The sequence below is a fragment of the Sinocyclocheilus grahami genome, unplaced genomic scaffold, assembly GCF_001515645.1.
Source record: "Sinocyclocheilus grahami isolate Dianchi unplaced genomic scaffold, SAMN03320097.WGS_v1.1 scaffold2352.1, whole genome shotgun sequence".
NCBI classification, from domain to species: domain Eukaryota; kingdom Metazoa; phylum Chordata; class Actinopteri; order Cypriniformes; family Cyprinidae; genus Sinocyclocheilus; species Sinocyclocheilus grahami.
This window is the reverse complement of record NW_015507531.1, coordinates 4,390-10,937: the sequence shown is the minus strand read 5'-3', so window position 1 is coordinate 10,937 and position 6,548 is coordinate 4,390. Positions and strand designations below refer to the sequence as shown.

Genomic DNA, 6,548 nt, shown 5'->3' with positions numbered 1-6,548 from the left:
CATGGTCACATTAGATATGAGTTTAGATGAGCAAAAGTGGACATCACGTTGGTTTCATACGGATTACTTCATCAGAGAATATTTGTTTTCGACATGACACTTCATTTCAAGCTTTCTATGCATATATTTATCATGTCTTTGAGGCAAGTATTGGTGGCGGTTCAGGTTGTTTTATTTATGTGTCTGTGAAGAGAGATGACAGAGACCGAGACGACAGAGAGTGCACCCTGTTTATTTTCTTTATTTTACAAAAGCACATTTTTTTTATTATGACTATACACAAGTAGACCCTTTGCAGTTTCAAATGACGCACCGCTCCTGGAATGCATTGCTGGACTGCAACCGCGTGCAGTGTTAATGCTTTGATCCGTTAACATGGGTGTGGAAAAAGTACGCACCGCATACGCACTGCAAACAGTGTGTGAACCTGGCGCCAGATACAGAAAAGCAGTGCAACGGATGTAATTTAAGCAAGGGGTTGAGAGGTAGCTTATTTGCAGCCCTGTCCCTAATTTGGTTTTAAAACAGCCAAAAGAATTTATAAAACGGAAGGGTTAAAACAACACAGATAAAACTGTTAATAAATTTGCCCACAAGATTGTGTGGATGTAACATATATGAAATTACCATATGATGATTTGTAAACAAATTTGACGGGAATCTAAAAGTTAATCAGAATATGTTTAGATTTAACACTGTTTTTTTTTTTTTTTACATCTTTTGTTTGGGCCTGTATCATCTGAGAATAATAGCAGCTGTTTTGTCTTTTTTACTCTTCAGAAGATGAGGTGTCACTTTTTGTTTTTCAGACGGATGTTCTGACCTCTTCTCCCCTCAGAAAGCAGCTGAACAATGCAGTGAGGATGGGGGTTCAGATGTAGTAGGTGAGCTGGTGTTTCTCATGAAGTCCAAATAATCATGAACACTGGTTAGGCCAGGCTTTAGTGTTTCACTATCAGCACTTCAGTACAGGTGGACATTGAAGTAGGTGAGTTCATTACAGGGTTGGTACGGACATGGAAAAGTCACGGAATTTTAAAACGGCAATTTCCAGGCCTGGAAAAGTTTTAGAAAAATGTATAAACCCAGGAAGTTTTGGAAAAGTCATGGATAATTATTTCACAAATCTCTGTACAATAGCATATATTTTTAATTAGGTCCTGAATTTTGGTGTGGGATTGCGCTAGGGATGTACATTTTCAATAATTCCCATGTTCGATTATCGTGTAAATTAACGATCAATTAATCGATTAATCACTAACCTAAATACTGCAAAATGCCTCTATTGCAGTTGCATATAGTCACAACATGAAAAGATGCGCAAATGCCACTCAAAACGCCAGCTTCCTCAGCTGAATGAAAAGGTTTTTTTAGTCTATTTATTTAGGTTTTTTAAATAAAAGGCTTGTAGCAGGATTGTAAAATGAATAGATGTGATCCTGAGAGTTTAAATATTAACAGGAACAAAGCAATCTTTCTACTAAAGCTGGGTGATATGAAAAAATATTTTATCGCTGATCGTCTTAAAAATATTGTGATATCCGATACTATCGTCCACCTGAGCTCCGCCCCCTCCAGAGACCGTGTAGCCAACACGGGGTGCAAGCACACATTGGTTTGGCTCCACTTTATCTGACAGTAGTTGAAATGTAAATTTATTTTATTTTATTTTATTAGTTTGTGCTTTAACATGATGACAAAGCTAATGCTTTAAATTAGTTTGCGTTAATCATTTTCACACTGCTCTTATCAAGTGTTGAATTTTGTTTAGTGAAGAGCAGTGTTGGTTAAGTTACTTTCAAAAAGTAATTAATTACTAATTACATGATCAATATTGCATTTAAATTACTTTTCTAATTGCTCTCTGACAAGTAATTTAGTTACTCCATAAATAACTTAATTATTCAAACTGTTAATTACATCTTAAAATCCCTATTATCCTTAAAGCATAGACAATAGAAATTAAACTCCTTATTCTTTCAATTGGAGTCAAACATGGAATAGTTACGTGTTTTTGTTTTAAAACAACTGTAATACTTACATTTTTTATTAAAATGTTTAACCTTCTTTGGTTAACAAATAGAATTACTCGATAACAAAAAAGCTTAAAAGTTTAGCATTACATGTATCAAGCTGTAAGCATTCAACTTTTCAAAGCAATGCGTAGCATATTTCATACAGACATACTGTACATGTATTGGCAGTCACTAATAATAATTTTACCTACTAACAAAAAACATTTTGTACTTTCATTCATGCACATATGCTTTGTATTACCACACAGTACATAAATAATATTCCGAAATTTTATAAACTAAATTCTTATTGCTTGGCACATTATTAGCATCAACATGCGATAATAGATCAATAAACACTGATCTAAACATTCCTAGACTGTAACATTCATCACGTGCTTTATATCCATTGTATTATATATCATATTTTTAATATAGGATAGCAAAAAAAAATTACATCCTTGTTTCGTATGACATTTAGGCTAAATGCAATAAAAAAAGTTGCCTAAATGTCTGAATGTATGTCATATTTTCAGCATATTCCACTCATTTGCTCACATTTCAGTTGTTTAGGAAAAGCTCAGCTAGTAAAATTTATACAAGTTTATGCCGCTGTCTTTCCTTTTCCGTGAACTTGTTTGTGGTGGAGAGAGCGTTGCAAAAATAAATCTAAACTCCGCATATAGGCTACTGCTTGTCACACAATTTAGTTTATTTTGTTTTGTTAATCTAATCTGTTAATTGAGTAAAATATATTTCATGTATTCATGTATTTTTGTGATTTGTGCATAAAGTCCATTTACAGAATGTCTGCTTTTTGTTAAAGACTGTTAGTCATTATCAGCGCTTCAGTACAGGTGGACATTGAATATCCCACAATACCTGAGGATCCACTAACTAACATGTGCTAATGTTTGTCTGTTGCAGATCAAGAGCAGCGAGCAAGCCGGGGCCAAGAAGCCCTCCTCACCAAAGAAGAAAAAGAAAAGAGTTGCTGACCTCTTCTCCCCTCAGAAAGCAGCTGAACAATGCAGTGAGGATGGGGGTTCAGATGTAGTAGGTGAGCTGGTGTTTCTCATGAAGTCCAAATAACCATGAACACTGGTTAGGCTAGGCTTTAGTGTTGTCAGGTACAGGGGCCCGTGAAGGGTACACTTCAGTACAGGGGCCCGTTCTTCATATGTTGCTTAATACATCTGAGCTGATTTGAAAAATGCCAGATCTTATAATTCGTGATAACTGATCTCTGGTTAATTTGGTTCTTCAAACAAATTTGTGTAGTTGATTAAAATATCTGGATTAAGTTGTCTTAGATTACGGTGTGTTTTCGTGTTCCCCGAAAAGGGCAGATGTATCAATACTCGAAACCACGATCAGCAATGCAGCGATTGGCTGGTGGCAAGACCGCAATGTAATGACATCATATCATTAAAAAAGACACCTGACGAAAAAGTTGACACATTTCTGGACTTTTATAAGGAAACAGCAAAGCAAACAAAACTGCATACGTGTTAGAGAAATGAAATGTGCACTGTTTTTATTTTATTTAAAAAAAATGTTTTAACATGATTTCCAATTATTTATACCTATTCACGATTTCTGGTATTTGTACAGGCTTTACATTTTTATTTCAATGTCAATTAGCAATTCATTTAATTTTATCTTTGAAGCAGATTTGTTATGTGACCGCATTAAAGTTTCTTAAGAGTCAAGATCAAGTTATCTGCATCTCCAAGCCACTCATTATAGCCGTCACCTCTCAAATTAATGCACGGCTCAGATTAACTGTATAGCATGCGTGTAAGACTCCAACACAATTATAAGTAATTATTTTATCATAAATTTCAATGAGTAAAACTGGCTGTGTCTATAGTATTATAGACTACACAACATTATTATATTTTCAAATTAATGTTTTAATTATTATTTTAAATTACTGTCCCTGTATCAGTAGGGTACTCTTGTAATAATGTAGCAGTGTCTGGGACAGATTTTAAGTATCAATTCTGCTTCCAAAGATGCAATCTAATCCTGTTTACATGAAATAAGCTGCTCCTGAGCAGGTTTAAGCTTACAGATCTGTTGCTATGACGGCAACTCCGGGATGAGCCAAACAATCCAAGATCAAGCCAAATCATCAACAGTCAAATCCAGCTAACGGAGTTAGCGACGTACGAAGAATGGACCCCAGGTGGACATTGAACATCCCACAATACCGGAGGATCCACTAACTAACATGTGCTAATGTTTGTCTGTTGCAGATCAAGAGCAGGGAGCAAGCCGGGCCAAGAAGCCCTCCTCACCAAAGAAGAAAAAGAAAAGAGAGAGAAAACTGGGGAAAGCTAAGGGTAGGTTTCATAAATCTTTGCAACTAACAATTTTGATAACTGATGAATCTAATGATTATTAGAACAATTGTCTTTACAGTAAGAGCATAATACACATCTCATGATTCAGTGTAGTATACGATACTGAACTCATGGTTCATGATTCTTTTAACTGAATCTGTTTTAAAAAAAAACATTTAGGCCGTGTGTCCACCAAAAGGCTAGCATATATTTTTTAACTGCTTTCAATGGAAGCGCTGCATTTAAAAAAAAAAACCCCAGCAGCGTGAAGAGGTCCTGAGCATCTATTTAGCACTGAGCGCTCTGCATTTATTAATCAGTCCCTGAGAGTTGAAGAATGTTCAACTTTGAGTCAAACGCAGCACTCATCACTGTCACTTTTTACCCAGCAGTCCAATCAGAGTGGAGAACAACCCTATAAACATAATTTTAGTACTTCAAATTACAGTGTGTTTGTTAAAGTTGATATTAATAAAAAATAACTTAATAGTTAATAGGGATGTGCGATATTGAAGAAAAAATGCGATATGCGATACCTTGTTAAAAAATGCAATATGCGATACGATATTGCTTAGTGTATAAAATCAATTTAAAAGATTTTTTAAAATAATTAAAAATTAAAATCTCATAACCAATTTGTTTCACATTCTTTCTTGGAAAATAAAGAATCACTACAACTTCTGAAAGTGACCAGCAGTTTTAGCATTACTTAAAGTAATGTCACAAATCAGAAAATGTCATTTTAACATCAGTGTGAACATGCAAACAAAAAAAATTATTACACAAATTTTAATATCATTGTAACTTTGCTTTGTGGTGTGGTCACCAACAGAGTCGACCCTGACATCCAGTGTAGGCAACTGTCATCCGTTAAGAGACTGAACGCCAGTGGGCGGAGCCTATGGTGTGATGATTTATAGCTATTGGTCGATGTCTTGCTCTAGAGGGGGTCATATGCAAATATATTTCCCCACGTGACATCACCGATCCCACAATATCAAAACAAGCTGTTTTTGGAGCTTTATTAAATAAATGCTTTGTTTGTAATGAGGAGGACATCTTAAGCTATGAAACTTGCAGGATGTTTTAATGGTACAAAGACCTCTTATATGCTAAAAGTTCAAGGCAAATTTGATTTCCAATGTCATGACCCTTTTAATTGTTGTTTTCTGCAATGTTCCTTTGGATTTTGTTATTCCAAAGGCTTCAACCAAATCATGCATTCACTTACTTTCTGTGACCGTGTGCAAGCAAAAGCAGTTTAAGAAAGCTACATTTTGGTCTCTGTTTTTTATGGTTATACAATCTTTATTGTCTGTCTTGTCATTTGTAGAGACAACCAGGATAACAGTGAAGAGACCATGGTGTGAAGAAGAGAGAAGCGCAGTAAACAAACATCTAGCAAGGTTTGTGGCAGAGCGCAGAGTTCCTGGAAAAGCAGACTGCATGAAGTGCCTAGAAGAGGAAAAGGTCCCGAAGGAACGATCTTGGAAGGATGTTAAGAACTTTGTCTACAATACAATTGTTGCTATGAAAAGGAGGTCTGCTTCACGAATGCTTCTGTTTTAAAAGCTACAAATCATGTCCAGTTGTTCTGTTGGCCTTCATGTTTAGACACTTGTTCGTGTTAATTTCTCTGTTAAACCGAGCTGGTCACTGGTTCATCAAATTGCACCAATTAAAGAATTGAACATAAACGTTTAAGTAGACTGTTTTTGAACATCAGTCTGAAAATTATTAATCTAATTTAAATTAAATTATTATAATTTTTTTGCATTTCTCAGGCAGCTTTATAGTGATTAACAGAGAAATTCAGCTGATGTTAGTTCAGTTCAGTTCAGTTCAATAATGACTTAGAGCTGTCAACAAAAAAAAATAAAAAAAATAATGTACTTAAAATAATCCAGTCAGAAACGAACTCGATAGCGCCCCCATGAAAATGTCCTCACTCAGCTGGTAAAACGCTGGTTCTTTTCCTTTGTTTTTTAAATAAGCCAAGGTGAAAATGTGAATCACGGAGACACCTAGTGTTAAAATATAATATACATTTACCTGTAGTTGTGGCAGAAATGGTGGTCCTCATTTTGCAGGTTAATTTACTCGGTCCTCACATTGACTGTCATACAGGAATGTGTGTGTGTGAGAGTGAGAGTGTGTGTGTGTGTATGTGTGTGTGTGTGTGTGT

At 35.4% G+C, this 6,548-nt stretch overlaps 1 long non-coding RNA gene across 1 annotated transcript; it reads left to right on the top strand.

Moving 5' to 3' along the window:
- The first annotated feature begins 805 nt into the window (after positions 1-805).
- LOC107574817 (uncharacterized) lies at positions 806-5,827 on the top strand. Its single transcript, XR_001607736.1, has 4 exons — positions 806-884; positions 2,943-3,075; positions 4,277-4,363; positions 5,697-5,827. It is a non-coding gene; the product is annotated as an uncharacterized lncRNA (long non-coding RNA).
- Positions 5,828-6,548: the final 721 nt, after the last annotated feature.